General features: G+C 47.5%; 1 pseudogene across 1 annotated transcript; it reads left to right on the top strand.

Annotated features, from left to right (window-relative positions):
- Window positions 1-1,824: 1,824 nt before the first annotated feature.
- Window positions 1,825-21,955, top strand: LOC130830785 (BOLA class I histocompatibility antigen, alpha chain BL3-7-like; annotated as a pseudogene). The gene is made up of 10 exons (XR_009047907.1): window positions 1,825-2,576; window positions 10,654-10,775; window positions 10,867-11,015; window positions 13,348-13,416; window positions 13,941-14,064; window positions 14,377-14,644; window positions 14,820-15,143; window positions 16,350-16,625; window positions 16,743-16,853; window positions 17,462-21,955. The product of XR_009047907.1 is annotated as a BOLA class I histocompatibility antigen, alpha chain BL3-7-like (transcript).

Below are 21,955 nucleotides of genomic sequence, written 5' to 3'. Positions count from 1 at the left end.
GGCAGCCTCTTGATTCAGACCCAATGAGTTTGGTCCCCATGATCCACCCCAACACCAACCTCTCCAGACTCCCTTTCCAACCTGCCTCAGGACATCTGCACCTCTGGGCCCATCTGGCCCTCAAATCCAACAGGTCTCCAACAAACTCTACACCTCCCCCCACACACCAGCCTCTCCCCCTCCCCTAGTTCTCTGTAAGCATCACCAGCTTGGTCCCTTCTGAGCCCCTTTCCCCTTGGACTCGCAGGCAGCTCCTCCCACCCCTTTTCAATCCCCAGCAGCTACCTTAGTCTGGACTTTCAACTACCTCAGGCTAGAGAACTGCAAAGGCTTCCTAAACACGGGCCTGTCGCCAGTTATAACCATAATGCCCAAGCCGTCCACAGCTGCCCCATCTGCAGAATTACCACATAATATCTCTACTCCAACAGCAAAGCCCGCAGCTGCCACAACCAGCTGCCTGGCATCATCTTCCACTTCTCTGGTGACATCTCCCCTGAGCTGCAGAAAAAGTGGGCTCCCCCCCCCACCTCAGCCATCTCCTCACCCTGTCCCATCAGGATGCCACTGTTCACACATCGCCCTCCCATGGATGACTTTCCTCTGCCTTCCAGCCCAACAGAGCTGCACATCCTAAAAGACCATCCCAAGTAGATGGTGGTAAGGGTGGTACAATCTTGGGATTATACTGAAAACAACCTGTGTGCTTTAAAAGGGTGAATTATGTGATATACATGAACTATATTTCAATAATACTATAATAACAAGGCCATCCTGAAAGCCTCCTGCCACTAAAAGCTGTGCCTTATCCCCAACACACATCTCATGCTCTTTGGAATACCTATGCCATGGTCCTCAGACTTGATTGCTTATAGAACCACCTGGGGAGTTTTTACTATCCATATGTCTAGGCCATGGCCAAAACCAATTGAATCAGTACCTCTTGGGTTGAACCTAGCCCTTCATATCTTTGAAAGCCCCCTCAGCGATTCCAAATGTGTAGGCAACTTTTAGAATCCCTGGGCTAGCCCTGGGTGAAATTTCCCGGATGGAACCAAGTATGCCCTGCCTTGAACCCCATCTGACCATTTTATACTCCCCCCATTAGACAATGAGCCACTGTAGGATCAGGAACTGTGTTCATTTCATCTTTGTCTCCCTGCAAGTGCTTTTTTTTAAGTTGTACTCTGCCTCTCATTAGTAACCATTCCACTCAGCTCCTTATCCAATACTTTTCCTGTGGATGGAAATGTCATGCCTCAGAAAGTTGTAACAATTTCTTGGATTTCACATCGTTTTTATTAATTAATTAGTTTGACCATCATAATTTATTTAGCAGGTCAGGGACTGGGTCCTGTCCCATCTCAGAAAGATTCTTATCATTGCTAAGGTCACAAACGGGTAGTGAAAATATAGAGAGACAAATGGAACCCAGCTCTCCTGACAGCTGGACCAAGCCCTTTCCTCCATGTCCTTCCTCCTTCACAGACTTGCTAAGTGTGGCAGCTCCAGCAACTTGTCTCATTTGAGTAACATCTCTCTCCCCAAGCCACAAAAAGACTTCTAATACTGATACTACTATGATAGGTTTGTCTCACAGCATTTAGAGAGGATTGCAATGAGAGAGAAAGCCAACTGCTCTTCGTGGGAGGGGAGGACTCCAGATTTGGGCTGCTCTCCTGCATTTAGGCGTGGCTGCCCCGCCCCCATCAAGCTAGTCTTTTTACGAGGTGTTGTCCCTCCACCCCACCCTGCTTCCAGCCTCCCTGCTCTGCCCTATAAACTGTTTTTGCTCCCTCCACACTCCGTTTCGTACCCCTGGACTCACCGGCATACAGGCGTCTTTCTCTCCGCAGACCTCTGGCCCTGCTGCCGCGTCCGGAAAAGAAACCGAAAACCCGCCGGCCCAGATGCTTACATAACCCAAGGCGGGGCCTCGCCGAACCCTGGCAGGTCACCGAACCCCTCCCTCTGGCTCAAAGGCAAGAAGAGTTGTTCGTGGATATGAAAGCAGAATGAAGGCGCCTATGGGCAGGTTGGGAGAGGAGTGAACTGCATTTAGGTTTCTGGTTCTCAGACTGCTGGACAACTGCATCTGCAGGCTGTGAAAATGCAGACCTGCCCGGGTCCGCGGAAGGTCCGCGTCTCAGGTCTGAAGGGAGATCTGGAATCCGCCTTCTTTCATCAACAGCCTCGGGATTGATTCTGAGTTCGGAGATGCTTCTTCTAGCCCCTCCCCCGCGTGGGCCACCCTTGGTTTTAGGATCCAAGGACACTTCCTACAGCCTCGCGTCCCCCCAGGAAGGAAAGCGCCCGCCGCGGATCTGGCCTTTGAGTCCAGTCCTGCCCCACGGGAACGAAAAGCAGAGACTAAGCATCCAGAAAAAAACAAAGAAACAAAACCCACCGAGGTTCTGCCAGGTTCAGGGAGGAAACTACTTTAAACCCAGTATGACTTCAAAGAGTGGGGTGACTTCTTGAGAAGATACAGCAACAGCGGAGCCGGGCAGCGCTTCACCGTTGCCAGAAGGGCCGCGTGAGCTCCGACTTGGGCGTGGGTTCCTGACGAGTCCGAGGTGAGTCTCGGGTGTTCGTGGGCTTGAATATGCAGGGGATAAGCTGCAAAGGAGAGAGTGGGAGAAGGAGGGAGGGAAGGGGCAGGGGTTGAAGAAAGGAAAAGAGACGAAAAAGGGAGAAAAAAGCTATGGGGAAATAAACAGTTAACGGCTTGATTTTATGATTTCGAACATTTTTTTTTGGATTCTTTATCTAGTTCTGTCATTTATTCAAAGTTTGCCATAGCCGTCTGATCTTTCTCTGAATGTATACATAGACGGCTATTACAGTTATTGCCAGACCCCTTGAGAGTAAGTTTCAGACATCAGGACTCCTCACCTCCAGATGTGCAGGGTGTAGCTCTTAGCAACAAAAACAGGGTGTTTTGTTTGTTTTGTTTACCTAACCAAAGGACAAATTCCAAAGAGGATAATATTTCAAAAATCAGCTTTGAAGGAACATACTTTATATACAATATAATGCATCTGTTTGAGATGCACAACTGGTTGAGTTTTGGTAATTTACTCACCTATGTTAGCATTACCACAATGAGGGTGTAGAACATTTCCACTGTCCCAATCTATTTTATTTATTTTTTTACTTACTTTTATTCATTTGGTTCTGCCGGGTCGTACTTTCGGCAGGTGGGCTCCTTAGTTGTGGCATGCGAACTCTTTGTTGTGGCCTGTGGGATCTAGTTCCCTGACCAGGGATCAAACCCTGGCCCCCTGCATTGGGAGCTCAGAGTCTTACCCACTGGAAATATAGCCATTATTTTAACACAACTTTAAATGGAATATATTCTATAAAAATATTGAATAACTATGTGGTACACCTGAAACTAATATAATATTATAAGTCAACTATACTTCAATTTAAAAAAATTTAGAGGTAAAAAAAGTGAGTAGGAGCTAAAGAGTAGAGAAGGACAATTTATTCTAGGAGCTTATTTTGGGAAGAGAAGGAGTGACTTTAAAAGGAGATAGTTCTGGAAAAGGAGCCAATGATAACAGCAGTTATGTTTAACAATGTGTTTTAAAATACACAGCAGTTGTTTTTTTTTAAAGGAGAGGGGTATGACCTCTAGTCCTCTAAGATAGGCACTATTCCTCATTTTATACATGAGAAAAGTAAAGCTCAGAGAGTTAAAACCTTGTCCAAGGCATTATATCTCATAAGAATCACCAGTGAGGTGCCTGTTAAAAATAGATTCTTGAGCCCCACCCGAACATCCTGAGTCAGGCTCTAGAGAGGAACGCCCTGGGGAACAAATAGCCCAGGCGATCCTTAGGCTCTGGCAAGCTCGAGGAGCACTGTCCTGAATCCTCCTACCTCTCTATTTCTCTGCTGAATAGAAGGGAATCACCAGGGGCTCAAAGGGAGGCAAAGGAAAAAACCTTGAACAAGAAAGGGATGGCCCCGTTAGTGCAGTACAGCCCATAGATGAGGGTGCAGGGTGTGTGTATGCGTTGTGGATTAGATGTCAGAGGTCATCTCTGAAATAAAGGGGTGCAGTAGAGTGGTAGACAGTTTGAGGCCAAAGTAAGGCCTTAATGCCACTGGTGTATAGAGCCAAAGGGGGATGGGTCTTCTCTTGAGAGTGGACCGTCTCAGGAACGCACTGGGACATGGAAGAGCAGCAGGAGTAGAGATGCTCAAACATCCGTTTTCTGAGAGTGTAGAGTGAAGGGAGTGCAGGCAGGGAGTGGTGGGAGATGAGGGTGAAGTAAGCCTTTGAGGGGCCTTGTTTAGCTTGCTAAGGTGCTTGGAAGTCATCCTGAGGATGAAAGGGAGTCCTTGAAGGAGCAGCAGAGAGCTATGCAGTCACACACGTTTCCATACTGATCACCTTGATTATATCAAGGAGGACAGGTTTTAAATGGTTCAGACCAGCGGGAGGGAGACCAAGTGGAAAGACTCTGGCTCTAAACCAAGCAAGCCGTGCTATGGGCTGGTTTGAGGAGCATAGAGAGGAATGTGCAGATTGGAGAAATGGGAAGTTGAAAATGGGCAGGGCTGGGTAATTGTTTGAAACTGGGAGGTGTTGAGGGAGGCAGCAATCTAGGATAAGCGCCCATGTAAAGCCCACTTGCTGATTGTCTGGGAATAGCCAGTTCTGCTCTAGAAGACAAGACAACAAATGGGACAGAAGGAATGTATGAGAAGTGTTACTCATAGGTAAGTACATTAGAATCTGTGAGACATGTTAGATGTTGATAAGGAAGTAGAATACATTTATGTGACCTGAGGTAGAAAGGGAGGGAGGGACCAAGTAGGCACTTCCTACTGATGAGCCCTAAAATATATGAGACCTCTGAGGCGATCAGTGTTCCAGTGTCACAAGGCAGATGCATATTGCGTAGCACAGAATTCACGCTGCGTGAACCTTCCACTCAGTTTGAACCTGATCTTGAATATATTAGTCTCCCCTCATCACTTTGCCTTGCTCCTCATGGTCTGTTTTATGTTTATTTAAACCATGTGGTTCGAGCATCGTCATTTGGTCTTTGAGCCTTTTTGTTCCAAGACCTGTGGGATAGCTTCATGGTACTGTACCAGGAGGCCACTGTGACATAAGGTAATTTCCTACCCTACGACCCACTTCTGACGTAAGCAAGCAGATAGGTTGGATGGTGATGCCACCTACCAGGAATGTAGCAGGAGGGCCAGATTGTTCCCTGGTGGGGGCTAAGAGGATATCCTCAGTTTAGATATGTTGAATTTGAGGTGATGTAGGACCTTGGGTCAAGATGGCCAATAGGTGGTTGGATACACTGATGTGAAGTGCAGGGATTTGGATCGTGGAGTCATTGCTATTTAAAATTATGAGCCTGGGTGAGATCCTGCAGGGCAACGAGAGTTTCCCATCCCATTGTTCACTCCCCATACCCCCTACTCACTGTTCTGCTGTCCTAATGATGGTCCCACCTCCTCAGCTTCTCACAGGAAACTTGTGGAATCATCTTCCCATGACAGTGCCCATTACAGATAACCCTTTGCCACCATTTCTTTTTCCTTCAGAAACCGATTCTCTGCACTACAGCTTCATGGCTGCTTCCCAGCCCAGCCCTGGGCAAACTCTTTATGAATTCTCAAGCTCTTGGTTGACCAGTCTTTCTAATGGTGCTGCAAGGGGGGCAGGTTGGCAGAGCTGCAGGCATCCTGGTCCAAAGCCAGGGGCCTAGGTGTTTGGGCAAAGCCTGTTGTCAGACCGAAGGCCAAAGCCTTCTCGATATGCACTGTCCAGTATGCTAGCAACTAGCCACATATGGTGATTTGAATTCAATAAAATTAAAACAGACTGGCAGATACACAGAACAGACTTTTGGTTGCCAGAGTGGAGGGAGTTGGGGGAGAGATGGACTGGGCATTTGGGGTTAGAAGACGCAAACTATTATGTGGAAAATGAATAAACAACAAGGTCCTACTGTATAGCACAGGGAACTGTATTCATAGGATAAGCCATAACGGGTATCAATATCTTAGGATAAACCATAACGGAAATCATTATCTTAGGATAAACCATAACAGAAAAGAAGATATAAAAGAATGTCTATATATGTATAACTGAGTCACTTTGCTGTACAGCAGAAATTAACACATTGTAAAACGACTATACTTCAATAAAATAAATAACAATATTTTCAAAAGAAGTTAATTAAATAAAATTAAAGTGCTCAGTGCAATAGCCACTTTTGAGCTGCTAAGTAGCCACGTGTAGCTAGTGGCTACCTGATTGGACAGGACAGATATGGAACAATTCCTTCATCACAGAACATTCTGTTGGACAGGACTGCTCTTCATGCTTTGCGGACCTCAAGTCAGATGCATTAGACTCACTTGAGATGAAAGGGCCAGTATTACTTCTCTTAGAGACCATGTCAAATCTCTGTCTGGGATCTGAATATATACTAAGCTGGTGTGTAACATAAGCAAATACCTTATAAGTGCATGTGGTGCCTTTAGGCACAAACGGTTCCCAGTTCCAAAGGGGAAACACCTCACCCTCCTCCTCCCTTTTCAGATGAGGATACTCTCTGCCCTAAGTTTCCTGGGGGTGAGTTCTCTCCTAGAGGAGCCGAGGGGCAGGGCCCTCAGCTATAACTGGGGAGGCAGGGAGTCCAGCTCAGGGAGAAGGATTCTCCGAAATGAAGAGGAGGCAAAGGCAGGGATCCGTTGGGAGACTCCCTGGTTTCTTCAGAACAGCAGTTCTCAGAGTGTGCTCTGTGGAACCGTGGACGTCACTGAGACCCTTTCAAGAGATCCATGAGGGGAAACCTACTTTCATAGCATCACTGAGATATTATTTGACTTTTCACTATGTTGACATTTGCTTTGAGGTATAACTTAGCACTAATGGAGACTATGGTAGCAAACTGTAATAGTAATTATTTTCACCACAGCTTACTCACAGGGAAAAAAAAAAGGAAAAAAAGCAGAAAAGCAGGTCTGCTTTCAAACGTCCTGGTTGACACATTGAAAATTCTTATCTTTCCTTAATAAACCGTAATGGAAAAGAATATGAAAAAGATTATACATACTTATGTATAACTGAATCAATTTGCTACACAGCAGAAATTAACACAACATTGTAAATGAACTATGCTTCAGTAAAATAAGTTTTAAAAATAAATAAACCCCCCAAAATAATAAATAAATAAATAAAAATTTAAAAAAATAAATAAATAAATAAATAATCTTATCTTTCCTAAATCATTATCCTTATTTCCACATTTTATTTATTTATTTTAAAACTGATGATCTTGTTTTTAAAAATTTATTTTATTTATTTATTTATTTATTTTGGCTGCATTGGGTCTTTGTTGCTGCCCACGGGCTTTCTCTAGTTGTGGCAAGAGGAGGCTACTCTTAGTTGCAGGGCCTGGGTTTCTCATTGCAGTGACTTCTCTTGTTGCAGAGCATGGGCCCTAGGCCCTGAGGCTTCAGTAGTTGCAGCTTGGGGGCTCAGTAGTTGTGGCGCATGGGCTTAGTTGCTCCGTGACATGTGGGATCCTCCCAGACCAGGGCTTGAACCCGTGTTCCCTGCCTGGGCAGGCAGACTCTTAACCACTGCACAAACAGGGAAGCCTCTTTTTTTTTTTTTCTTAATTTACTTTCTTTATTGGCCGCATTGAGTCTTTATTGCTGTGCAGGCTTTCTGTAGTTCCAGAGAGTGGGGGCTGCTCTTCACTGCAGTGTGCAGGCGTCTTACTGCAGTGGCGTCTCTTATTATGGAGCATGGGCTGTTTGAGCTTGGCCTTCAGTAGTTGTGGCTCATGGGCTCTAGAGCACAGGCTCAGTAGTTGTGGTGCTCGGGCTTAGTTGCTCCGCTGCATGTGGGATCTTCCCAGACCAGGGTTCCACCCTGAGACCCCTGCATTGGCAGGCAGATTCTTAACCACTGCACCACCAGGGAAGCCCTATATCCACATTTTAAATGTATCTTCTATAACAGCTGAGAGGCTGGGACTCCTGGAAGACCCCTGACCTGAGGAAAGGGAAGTTGAGGACTGAGTTGATGCCCAACAATGTGACACTCCAGGTGGGGAAGCAGCACAAAGATGAAGATGAAGGCATTATTCTTTGGGACTTCCTTGGTGGTGCAGTGGCTAGGACTCTGAGCTCCCAATACAGGGGGCCCAGATTCGATCCCTGGGCAGGGAACAGATCCCACAGGCATGCCCCAACTAAGAGTTCGCATCCACAACAAAGGAGCCCCGGTCCTGCAACTAAGACTTAGGGCAACCAAATAAATAAATAAATATTATTTTAAAAATAGCATTATTCCTCCAGTAGTCTAAAGACACCCAGCAGAGGACACCTGGAGTCCACCCCCCAACTGGTGCTTGGTACCAGCTCAAGCCCTTTGAGCCTCGCCTGCTTCTCGGGATTCCTAGGTGCTCTGGACCTCCTCCCCATCTGCCTCCACCAGCAGAAGGGGCAGGAATGGGGAGAAATGCATGGGGGAGGTTACAATGGACCAGGTCTGGAAGCACACACATCACTTCCTCTCCTGCTCCATTGGCGACGACATGGTCTGAGGGCCACAAAGGAGGCTGGGAAGTGTTCCACATGTGCCCCCAAGAAGCGGGGAACAATTAAAGTTGTCAGCAGGACTTCCCTGTTGGTCCAGTGGCTAAGATTCCTCGCTCCCAGTCCAGGAGCCCAGGTTTGATCCCTGGTCACAGAACTAGATCCCACATGTTGCAACTAAAAGATGCTGCGTGCCATAACTAAGACCCAGCGCAGCCAAATAAATAAATATTTAAAAAAATAAAGGTGTCGGCAACAGTGAGTAATTCATTTCAGTGTATTTAGTTTTCACATCTTTGGTGACTCTTTACCACACGCCGAGCACTGTGCAAAGAGCAGCCTGAGAACCGATTGTGCAACATCTTGGTCTGGGAGAAGCTCTGAATCCACAGAGGGAGAGAAGATGTGGTAGGAAGTGCCTGCCATCCTGGGGGAGAAGCATAAAGAGAACGTCTTCTGGAAGTTCATGGAGTGATTCCAGATTTGGAAGCTACCTGGAGGTGAAGGATTTGGACTCCACGTTCAGAGAAGAACAAGATATGGTTGTGGAGGAAGCTGGCAACAGGAGCTTAGAAGCAGGGCCTTTAAGTACAAGGTAGCATAAGGAATTGTATGCTGTTAAATTCATTAAATTCCTACATTCTCAAGTTATAAATGCATGGAATAATTACTCATATTAAGTGACAAAGAGACTGGTGAGATAAGGTAATCGCATTGTTTAGAAAGCTGTATTCATTTAGATGACATCATACAGAGATATTGAGTGATAGTTTTCTAAATTCAAAAATGTTTCATTGTTAACGTAAACAGAAAAGTGCCATGAATGGCTTTGGTTGGGGAGACTAATTTCTCCACAGCAGACACACAGCGCTGGGGTGCAGACAAGTGACCCCCAGCACGTTCCCACCCTTTCCCTGCAGGTCCCGCGAGGCACCCACCTCCTCTCTATTCTCTGCTGTGGACCCAGGGCCGGACTCAGGGGCTCAATCCACACTCCCTGAAAGCCTACGCTTGGGAAGTGGCCTATTATGTCGCAGTCAAGACAGTGACTTCCACTAGGAGGCACCCCCAAAACACTGCATCTTGCCGAATTTGGTTTGCTCTGACAGCAGGACTGGGAAGCGGGCAAGTGGGAACGTTGGCCTCTTTTGCTGGCAAAACCATGGAGCCCCGCAGCACTCATGCCATTTCTCACAAGGCCACCAGAGGGCGCTGTGTGGCTGCTCATGACAAACACACTGCCCCCTTCACTAGTCGTCCTTCCCTAGTTAGCCTTAATCACATGTTTTCCAAATTTAGGGATTTTCTTTAAGGTTCATTGATTTGCTTTTCTTCTTTAATCTCATTTGGAAGCTGATGAAAGTCCATTACAAGTAACAAATATAAGGTGAGCCACTGACATAAGTTGTCCCTGTGACACACAGCCATGTACAATTATGTGTCCAGTCCCCCATCTGTGTCCACCTCTGTCCTGTCCTCTCTCTCTCTATCCATCTATAAGCATCTATCTGTGTAAAACAGCTTTTCACAAACTATGCAACATCTTAAGGATATTTTTCAATCATGTTGTCCCTGCTTAGTGATATGAATCTTTGGGTACCAAGTAGTCTCCTCAGAAATGTCCCTAATGTCCTAGGAGACAACGTGAAGGTGGGCAGTAGGTCTCAGTGGGAGTCGTCCAAAGGAGGAGATCTGTGCAGCATACCCAGGGTCTGGTCCACATGTCTCCTATCCCCAAAGCACTGAGTCCGCTTCCTTGGGGAACTTTGCTGAAATCCTATATATTCTAAGAAATATCAGACTGAGGATAATGAACAATGGTTGTAATAACTGTGGGAGAGAGCGGAGGAGATGATTTTAATTACCTGCTACTCTGCCTACAACAGCCTTCACTGTATTCCATTATGATCATTTCTCAGCCATGTGGAAGCAGAGTGTACACCTTGGTTTCAAGTATATTACAGGCCCCCAGCCCAGCACTGGGCAAAGTAGATGTGCCAATACCACTGAATGAATACATTTGGGATCAGGACCTGACAGATTTGAGATTGTACTTGAAATCAGGACTCTCCCGGAGCCGACCCAGCAGGAGGTCATCATAGATCAGCTGCCACCTCACTTGCCAGTCCCTGGACACCTGATGGCCTTCCCATTGCACCCCTCAGCCAGGACCCACCTGATCCCAGGTATTCCTCAGATCAAATCTCACCATCTACTTGAACTTCTCATGTTCACTTTGGCCTCCTAGATTGTCTTACTGTGTGTTTTTTACTCTAGGGATCAGGGGACACCTCTGCTTCCCCTGGGGATCCTATGGAGCTAAAGTTAAATGATGGGACTTAATTGACAAGCAATAATTACATGGACAAGTAAGATTCTACACGACTGTAGCACTTAATGGTGCTGTTTTCCTTGAACAATGAATGGTAAATTTGATGGCATAAAACAGATATGTATTTTCTTTGAAGTGAGTGCGCTTGGTGAATGTTACCCTTTCTCTGATGATACTCTAAAAGACCACTTGATACACTGTAAGAGGAACAGAAATAAAGTATATCATATTATAATGCGGTATAGAATGGTATGATAATTCTAAAATCTGCTATTATCCACTTGTGCTAGAGTAGTTTTAAAATACCTAGTGCAAATATTGGCCTGTCAGATTTCTCATGCTTACATGAAATTCAGAAGATGGTATACTAATCTTAACATACGCCTTGCTCAAATAGTGTTATGTTATACAGTATTTCCTACTGCAAAAGCGAGCTGCTTCTTTTAGGAAAATCAAAAGGTTTATAGTCGTATCTCAAAATGCTAATAAACTGTTATTTTTCCCAAAAAGAAAGTATTTTTTATGATGACATGGGAAGTACACATCAAGTACTTCTGATACATTCCATAGTACTATGTCCCAAGAAAATAATTTCTGTGAGCTGAAGTACCCTCTTTTTCATGGAATATGTTTACTTGAAAGAATGAATGACAGTGGAAGATGTAGAAAACTTAGTAAAACTTTTTAAAAATCTTACATTAGTACAAGAGATATTCAATGTACAAAATAGGCTTATGTTTTAGTTTTTTAAGGAATCTCCAAACTGTTTTCCATAATGGCTGTATCAACTTACATTCCCATCAACAGTGCAGGAGGGTTCCCTTTTCTCCACACCCTCTCCAGCATTTATTGTTTCTAGATTTTTTGATAATGGCCATTCTGACCAGTGTGAGGTGATACCTCTTTGTGGCTTTGACTTGCATTTCTCTAATGATTAGTGATGTTGGGCATCTTTTCATGTGTTTGTCAGCCATCTGTATGTCTTCTTTGGAGAAATGTCTATTTAGGTCTTCTGCCCATTTGTGGATTGGGTTATATGATTTTTTGATATTGAGCTGCATGAGCTGCTTGTATATTTTGGAGATTAATCCTTTGTCTGTTGCTTCGTTGTCAAATATTTTTCCCATTCTGAGGGCTGTCTTCTTCTCTTATTTATGGTTTCTTCTGCTGTGCAAAAGCTTTTAAGTTTCATGAGGTCCCATTTGTTTACTCTTGATTTTATTTCCATTATTCTAGGAGGTGGGTCAAAAAGGATCTTGCTTTGGTTTATGTCATAGAATGTTCTGCCTATGTTTTCCTCTAAGAGTTTGTGTATGGTGTTAGAAAGTGTTCTAATTTCATTCTTTTACATGCAGCTGTCCAGTTTTCCCAGCACCACTTATTGAAGAGGCTGTCTTTTTTCCATTGTATTTTCTTGCCTCCTTTATCAAAGATAAGGTGCCCATATGTGCGTGGGTTTATCTCTGGGCTCTATTCTGTTCCATTGATCTATATTTCTGTTTTTGTGCCAGTACCATACTGTCTTGATCACTGTACCATATGACCCAGCAATCCCACTACTGGGCCTATACCCTGAGAAAACCATAATCCAAAAAGAAACATGTACCATAATGTTCATTGCAGCACTATTTACAATAGCCACGGCATGGAAGCAACCTAAATGCCCATCAACAGATGAACGGTAAAGAAGATGTGGCACATATATACAATGGAATATTACTCAGCCATAAAAAAGAATGGAATTGAGTTATTTGTAATGAGGTGGATAGACCTAGTGTCTGTCATACAGAGCGAAGTAAGCCAGAAGGAGAAAAACAAATACCGTATGCCAACATATATATGGAATCTAAAAAAATGGTGCTGATGAACCCAGTGATAGGGCCAGAATAACGATGCAGATGTAGAGAACAGACTTGAGGACATGGGGTGGGGGGGTGCAAAGGGGAAGCTGGGATGAAGTGAGAGAGTAGCATTGACATATATATACTACCAAATGTAAAATAGATAGCTAGTGGGAAGTTCCTGCATAACATAGGGAGATAAACTCCGTGATGAGTGATGACTTAGAGTGCCAGAATAGGGAGATTGGGAAGGAGTCGTGGGAGAGAGGAGATGTGGGGGTATATGTATAAATACAGCTGATTCACTTTGGTGTACCTCAAAAACTGGCACAAGAGTGTAAAGCAATTATATTCCAATAAAGAGCTTTAAAATTAATTAATTAAAAAAAATAGGCTTATGGATTTTAATGTAACAGAATAGCAAATAGTCAATGATATGGCTTCAGGTGCACTTTGAAAATAACCTTTGAGACACTACAACTTGTGTAGTTTTAGTTTTGGATCAAAGATGAACTTATGTAATTATCTGAAAAGGTTATTAAAAACACTACTCCTACATATGTGTGGGCATTTTTATTTTCATAGATTTCAATCAAAATAATGGATTCAATGCAGAAGCAAAGATGAAAATCCAGTGGTTTTCAACTGAGACAGGCAAGAAAGAGACTTGCAAATATATAAAATTGTAAAAAGCTCCACTGTTCCCAGTACCACGTTTATTTTGGGAAACAGTTATTTTTCCTATTAAATGCATGGGTTATTAATATTATTCTAAATAAACGAATTAAAATTTTTAAACTCTATTATTCCTACTATGGAAAGTACCCATAGAAGTAAGCATATAAACAAAATTATTCTTAGGGTCCTCACTAATTGGTGGAACCCTGTAAATATTCTGACCAAGATGTTTTGAAAATCGCTGACCATACAGCCCCTGGGCCAGGACCCAGGGAGACAGAGTGACCAAGAGCTCTCTGAGCAGAAGGAGCAGGCTCCGGGCAAAGGCCCAGGTCCCCGGGAGGGCGAGGCTCTCAGGGTCTCAGGCAGGAGGGCGGTGTCTGGGCGGGGACGCTCCGGGTTGGGGATCCCGCGTCTCCCACTTTCTCTCTCACAACCTGTGTGGGGCCCTCCTGCCTGGGCCTCAGTTCTCACTCCCATTGCGTGTCTGGTTCCTACAGAAGCCAATCAGCGTCCGACCCGCCGGGACTCACTTACCCGTAGGCCGGAGGATGCGGGTCGTGGGGCTGCGAACCCCGCTCCTGCTGCTCTCGGGGGCCCTGGCCCTGACCCAGACCCGGGCGGGTGAGTGCGGGGTCGGGAGGGAGCGGCCTCTGCGGGGAGGAGCGAGGGGACCGCCCGGGGGTCGGGGGGCCGGACCCCCAGGGAAGGAGCGACTCCCTACCCCCCGCCCAGACCCGCCCATCTCCCCGGTCCCGTCCTGTCCGCCCCTCGCGTCTCGCCCCCTCTTCTCTCCCCCGAGGTCCCGGCCCTTCTCCCATCTTTTCCTTCTCACGAGCCCCTCGCCCCCTCCTCCTTCCCGGCCCCATCACGTCGGACCCGGGGCCCCGCGCCGGGAGGAGGGTCGGGCCGGCTCTCACCCCTCCCCGCCCCCAGGCTCCCACTCCCTGAGGTATTTCCACACCGCCGTGTCCCGGCCCGGCCTCGGGAAGCCCCGCTTCATCGCCGTCGGCTACGTGGACGACACGCAGTTCGTGCGGTTCGACAGCGACGCCCCGAATCCGAGGAAGGAGCCGCGGGCGCCGTGGGTGGAGCAGGAGGGGCCGGAGTATTGGGATCGGGAGACGCGGATTGTCAAGTACTGGGCAGAGTTCCGGAGGGAACCTGAACACCCTGCGCGGCTACTACAACCAGAGCGAGGCCGGTGAGCGACGCGGGCCCGGGTCCCGGTCACGACCTCTATCCCCAGGGACGGGCCGGGGTCGCCCCAACACGGCGGGGCCCGCCCCGCCCCCCGACCCGGGAGGAAACGCGCGGACTTGACCCGGTTTCATTTTCAGTCTGGGTTTAGTCACTGCGGGTGGTCGGGGCGGGGTCAGGGTCTCACAGCCTCCAGAGCATGTACGGCTGCGACGTGGGGCCGGACGGGCGCCTCCTCCGCGGGAACATGCAGTTCGCCTACGACGGCGCCAATTACCTCGCCCTGAACGAGGACCTGCGCTCCTGGACCGCGGCGGACACAGCGGCTCAGATCACCAAGCGCAAGTGGGAGGTGGCCGGTGATGCGGAGCAGGACAGGAACTACCTGGAGGGCAGGTGCGTGGAGCGACTTCGCAGGTACCAGGGGCCATGGGGCCGCCCTGACCTCCCCTCAGGCTGGAGCTGGCTTCCCACGAGTGCCGAGACCAGCTCGGCGACTCGAGGTGAGTGACGGGTGCCGCAAGCTTATGAAGAAGACACAGACACAGACTGAAGAGAAAAGTGGGACCGGGGGGCTCAAGACCTCTCGGATCAAGAGCCCCGCTGACTCATCCCAGGCTGCTTTTATTGAGTTCGTGGGCTAACATTCTCAGGTTACACTCATAAACAGTCAAAGGCCTCACATGATTGAGGCAATTATCTTTGTTTACTTCCTGGGTCTGAGTTGAGCAGGTGTGGATTTGAGCTGGGGGTGGAGAGCAAAACAGCCCTGGGGGCAGGAGACCTCTCTCAGATATTGGGGGTCTGTGCCCCACCCGTGTTGGCCCCTCTGCGACTGTGCCTGTCTTAGGTTGTTCCTCCCTTGAGGAATCTTACCCGTCTCTGGCTAACCAGTCATCCTCCAGGGCCAAACACGGTGATATAAGGAAGGCTCTATGCACCACCCCTGTTGGCCCCTCTACGGCTGTGCCTGTCTTAGGTTGTTCCTCCTCTGAGGAATCTTACCCGTCTTTGGCTAACCAGCCATCCCTCAGGACCAAACAGGGTGATATTAGTCTCCACGCCCTGCACCCTCAGCTCCTCCACTGCTCAAGAATCCCATCGCTCGGCCCACATCAAAAAGGTTCCCGAATGTCTTCCCACACACGAGGAGAGGACACGGGGTCCCTGAGGGAACACCGCCCCGGCTTCTTGTCGGGAGAGGGAGGAATCCGCCCAGGTTGTCACATTCTGTACAAGACAGAGACTCGCCAGGGGCCCCACGTCTCTGAAGAACAATTAAGGATTCCCGTCTCTTTGGGAAAGAAGCAGGAAACCATCCCTGAAATAACTGCCAAGCTTTGCCCTTTGATCCTGGCCACCATCTCCTGAACCTTGACTTTCTCTCTCAAGGCCTGAGCTCAGCCCGAGAGCATCTTAGAAGGCCCGACTCCAGCTTTCCTGAATCATTGAACCTCCACCAAAGTCAGGATCATCACTCTGTATTCTCCCCCCTTACATGGAGCCTCCTACCTTGTATTTCATCCTTATTCTAGAACCTTCCGAGAACTAGATTTTCCCAGACCCCAGAGTCCTGGCTGGTGTCTGGTGTTTGTGCTTCTTCTTTTCAAACCCATTGTCCTGTCCATTCTCAGGATGGGCACATGATGCTGCCTCAGTGGCCCATGGAGGGAACACAGAGTGTGCATTTTCTGATTCTTCCTCCTCAGACCCTCCAAAGACACACGTGACCCATCACCCCATCTCTGAAGATGTGGTCACCCTGAGGTGCTGGGCCCTGGGCTTCTACCCTGAGGAGATCTCACTGACCTGGCAGCGTGATAGGGAGGACCAGACCCAGGACATGGAGCTTGTGGAGACCAGGCCTTCAGGGGATGGAACCTTCCAGAAGTAGGCAGCCCTGGTGGTGCCTTCTGGAGAGGAGCAGAGATACACGTGCCATGCGCAGCACGAGGGGCTTCAGGAGCCCCTCACCCTGAGATGGGGTAAGGGGGGAGATGGGGGTGGAGCTTCTTCTCAGGTAAAGCAGGAGCCCTTCAGGACAGGTTCAGCAAAGTCAAAACTGAAGCCTGAGGTCAGGGCCTCTTCCCTTTCCTCCACAGAACCCCCTCAGCCCTCCATCCCCATCATGGGCATCATTGCTGGCCTGGTTCTCTGCCTGGTCACTGGAGCTGTGGTGGCTGGAGCTGTGATCTGGAGAAAGAAGCGCTGAGGTAGGGAAGGGAGGGAGGGAGGGATCTGAGCTTTCTTGTCTCACTGTGGGGTTTCAAGCCCAAGTAGAAGTTTGCTGCCTCATTACTGGAAAGTACCCTCCACACACATGTGGAGTCAGGAGCTGATGCTAACACTTACTCTTTTGTAAAGTACATGTGAAAATGAAAGACAGATTTTTCACCTTCATAAATCCAGTTGGGGGCCTGTTTCTTAGCACTTGAAGGTCCGAGGAGAAGGCCCAGCTAAGGACAGACCCCCATGAGGGCAAGTTGGTCCAATCCCCCCATGTGTCCTTTCTTCGTGTTCCTGATCCTGTCCTGGATTTTTGGTCACAGTTCTGGAAAGTTCTCTGGGGTCCAGGACTAAGGATTTCCTCTAGGATCTCATGACTCAATCTTCTCCTTGGCCTCTCATGTGATGTTTTCTTCTTACAAGTGAAAAAGGAGGGAGCTACATTCAGGCTGCCAGTTAGTACGGAGGAGGTGTGATTCCTGAGACTCTGGTGATATGTAGACAGGAGGCCATGTGGGGGCTGGCCCCCCTCAAAGTTCCTTCTCTAGTTTCTCTCCTGTGGGTCTGACTACATCCTGGTTTTGTTCTATCCCAGGCTATGACAGTGCCCAGGGCTCTGATGTGTCTCTCATGGGTCATGGAGGTGAGTCCCTGGAGGGCCTAGATGGGAGAGGTGTTGGGGCAGAGGGGACACAGTGGGTGATGGGGATCTTTGAGTGGCACATTTGAGCATGTGGGGGGCTGTTGAGAATGTCAGCACCTCCGTGACTGACCTGAATGTGTTCATGATTATTTCTTCCACAGTGTGAGAAAGCTGCCTTGTGGGGACTGAGTGATGCTCAGTCCCACTTTGTGAGTTTAGATCCCCTGACTCCTCTTTCTGCAGCTGCATCTGAATGTGTCTGTGTTCCTATCAGCATAGTGTGAGGAGGTGGGGAGACTGGCCCAGCCCTGCCCACGGCGACCCCTGCCCACCCTGACCTGTGTGCTCTTCCCTGATCCACTTTCCTGCTCTAACAGAAACAGTGCTGGGCCATCTCCTTCCCTGTGTTTATTTCCTTTTGCACTGAGTAGTAAGGTTTTATTTCCTTATTGAAAATAAAATCTATTTATTTGAATTTGTTTTTTTCTAATTGGTGCCATGAGGAGTTAATGGGATATTAAAGGTGAGGATTCCTAAAGTTTGAGAGAGGAAATAAATGGAAACACTGAGAACCTTGTAGAATAATTGTGCTTGCTGTTCTCAGTCTGTTGCAGGAGGAGGCTGTGAGAAGCCAAGTGTGGACTGGGCCTGTGACCAGTCAGTGCTCAGTGCATTGTGGGCTCTGATGTGGTCACTGCTCTGCTGGGTCATCTTCGCTGCTCCTTTGTCCTGTCCCTTCAGTAGAACCTTGTCTGGCCAGGACCTGTGGTCACAGGGACTCAGACATCACCTGGACCTCATCCTATCTCCTGGACAGTGGGCAGGAAGGGTTTTGTGTGGTCGGTCAGTTTCGGCTCAGGCCTGGGTCCACTCCTCAGCCCCATCTTTTGGTTGTTTATTTGTTGTTTCTTTGTCTCTTTAGAGGTTTTTGCCTGAGTTTGTGTTTTATTGTCCTCTGGGTGTCCCCCATCTCTGACAGCTGGAGGAGTCCTTTGCCTGTCACAGTCCCCTCAAGGCCCAAGGCTGCCCCTGCACACAGAAGAGTCTGTGTCCAGAGATGGATTTTCAGATTCATCCACCTCTTGCCATCCTTCAGGGATGTCTTTGTTCTTTCCATATTTCCCCCAACATTCTCAAAGGATCCAGATTCTGGAATGAGCACAAAGGAAGGAAACCATAATGTCTCACCTTAGATTAGTTCCTGTGGGAATTCTGCTCTGCTCGCCTACCCACTCACTCTCCCTGCCCTGAGCTCTAGTAATCCTAGTGCTGGTTCCAATACAAACGCATGGATTTATAAAGCAGAGTCTAATTTAGGTTTATTTTTGGTTGCAAAATAAGACCCATACGTCAAGGATCATTATTTTCTGAAAAGAAAAATATACTTGTGTGATGTCGTGCGGAGGAGCGTTGATTTGAGGGAAGGAGACTGTAACACTTGTGAGAAAAACACGGACAGCCTTGAGGTCAATGTGAGTAGATGTTGTGCTGTAGCTGCCACAAAACAGTTTGGCCTGAGGTTACATGAATAAAGATACTGTCTCTAGAATAGGAGGTGCTTTACATTGACCATTCGTTCAACTGGTACTGGTTGTGGGCCACAATGGGTTTTGCATCTGGGAAATATCATTGAGGTAAAAACAGAAAATTGCTGGCCTTGTGGAGCATGTGTTCTCGTGGGAAGAGACACACTGTACACTGTCATCGTAATAAATAAGGAAAGCGTTCTGTTACAAGGGGATACAGACAATGGAAAAGATGCAGAGCAGAAGGCAATGCAGAGTGTGAGGCGGGGAACAGGACAGGGAAGATGGTGACTTTACTAGTGTGGTCAGTGTGCTGCACTCTCCCCATTCTTCACGTGCTTCAGAACTGCATGCAGTGAGCTGCTGGGTTCCAGACCTGCTGCCCTCAGGCCAGGCCCCTCTCCTCCGGGACTCCACCTCTTGCCCAGCTCCTCTCTGCTTTGTCTCCCTTCCTCATCATTTTCCCCTCCCCTGAATGTCTCTCGCCTTTTTCAAAAGCCTTCTCCTCCTGGAGTACAAATTCCTCTGAACCACAGGAAAAAAGAGAGGCAAAGACCACTAAGTGAAGCCCTGAAGGACACCGGTGGCTCCCCCTCTAGACATCCCACCCTGCCTCCTCCAGCTCTGTCTCTGTGTACATCAGGTGTACCCAACCCCTTGAGGCCTGTTAGGAACTGGGCTTCCTCTGCCACTGCCCATCCCTCCCCATAACTTCATTATAGCCTTCACCATCCCTGCCCCCGCCGGTGTGAAAATTATCTTCCATAAACTGGTGCTTGGTGCCCAAAAGTGTGGGGACCGTGGGTGTAAATACAGAGTCAAAATTTAGGAAACCTTCCCACCTTGGCATTGGATTCATGAGTTTTGTGTTATGGTCACATGTGCCTTTATTTCTGGAGATGGGACAATGATACTCATCAGATCAGCAGACTGCAAAGACCGCCCCCCCCCCCAAAAAAAGGCTTAAAGGACTCTGCATTAGGGAGGAGGGTGAGATGGGGGACCTCATGACTCTACTGATCACTCCTACAGAAAGGGTTACTGAAAAGTGGTGCAGGACAGTCCATTCCTTCCAGGGACTGGTCAGGGAAGTCAGAGCCACTGATGGTGGATGTCAAATTCCCTCAAAGAAATATCATTACAAGAAAATCTTGGGACTTCCCTGGTTAAGAATCCGCCTGCCAATGCAGGGGACATGGGTTTGAGCCCTGGTCCAGGAAGATCGCACATGCCAGGGAGCAACTAAGCCCGTGCCCCACAACTACTGAGTCCGCATGCTACAACTACTGAAGTCTGTGTACCTAGGGCCCGTGCTCCGCAACAAGAGAAGCCACTGCAACGAGAAGGCCTCGCACCACAACGAAGAGTAGCCCCCGCTGGCCACAATGAGAGAAAGCCTGAGCACAGCAATGAAGACCCAATGCAGCAATAAATAAATTAATAAATAAATTTATTTTAAAATAAACAAATAAAATGAATGTATCTGATTTAAAAAAAAAAAAAAAAAGAAAGAAAATCTTTGTTACCCTTTTAAGCCCACATAAATGCTCAAACAGAACCAACATCAGAAAACCAAAATTCTAGTTCAGATGAGATCACTGAAGTTGACTATAAGGCTTCATGGGACCTGTTAGGTGGAAAGGACAACTCTATCTAGGGGTATACCTCAATAGCCTCTACATCTTGAGGCCCCCAGAAAGGACACTATCTCTTCAGCAGCACACAGCGGAGGCATTTCTGGGGGAAAAAATGTATAATCTCCTTGAATTCCTAAGGTTTTTACATTCGCTAAATGACTTACATTTAATCTTTGAACATATTGGAATTAATTTGCTTAGACTCTAAGTACAGAACCAAGCAGGAAGCAAGGGACTGACCCTAAGCTATCACCCCATCCTGTGACACTTTTAGACAATAATCATAAGAGATTTTGAGCCAACAAAATCCATGGCTGGGTAAACAGTAAACTCTCCATTTCAACCAATGTTTCAGATATTCCAGCTTGCCTAGCAATATTCTAACTTGAACCCAGTCTTAACATTTAAAATTTATATTTTTCTTTGTATTGATTTTTAAATAATTCATGTCTATTACACTGAGTTTGTTGCAATAAGCCACCCAGAATCAAGTGTGGAATTAAGATAAGTGAATAAATGTGTGGTTCTTCATTGACTCACTGCTAACGCTGTCTTTAAAATGTATCATCACCGTGTGCAGTCACTTCTCACAGCTCTGCTGCTGTGAGAGTAGAGCTCTAGAACCATCCTCTCCACAACAGTAAACAGCCTAGCCCTCCAGGTGGGCTCCCTGCTGGCTCTCATGCCCTGCTGTCTGTTACCCACATAATAGACGACATGATCTTTTAAACTGTAAGTTAGAACACATCCTCACCACCACATCCCACAGAACACTGCACTGTCTTCCCTTCTTAGGCAGGATGAAATCCCAGTCCCTCACCACTGCCTACAAGCCGCTCATGATAGGGCGCCTCTGGCCGCCCTGGCCTCAGCCCACCACGCTCAGCCTGGCTCACTCAGCTACTCACATGGGTCTCTGACACTGCACAGTCCTGTCCCAGGGCTCCTGTCCCTGCTGTGACTCTCCAAGTGCACCTCCTCTCCAGAGACTCACATGACTGCTCCCCCCTCCATTCAGGTCTCTGCTCCAGAGTCCCAAGGTCAAGTCCTCAGAAGCGTCACATCCAACAAACTCTGAAATATTTGCCCTGCCATCGCCACCACCAATCTTCTAGCCCAGCCATATGTCTCTCCAGAGCACTTAACACTGATATCAGAATAATTGTTTTTGTCATCTGTATCATTGAAATACATGTTCTTTAAAACAGGAACCTTGTCTACTTGTCACCACCTGTATCTCTAGCATCTAGAACAGCCCCAGTACATAGTAGGGGCTCAATAAT

The sequence above is a fragment of the Hippopotamus amphibius genome, chromosome 11 (genome assembly GCF_030028045.1).
Source record: "Hippopotamus amphibius kiboko isolate mHipAmp2 chromosome 11, mHipAmp2.hap2, whole genome shotgun sequence".
Taxonomy (NCBI): Eukaryota; Metazoa; Chordata; class Mammalia; order Artiodactyla; family Hippopotamidae; genus Hippopotamus; species Hippopotamus amphibius.
Note: the sequence above shows the minus strand (reverse complement) of the source record. Positions and strands in the feature narration are given on the sequence as shown.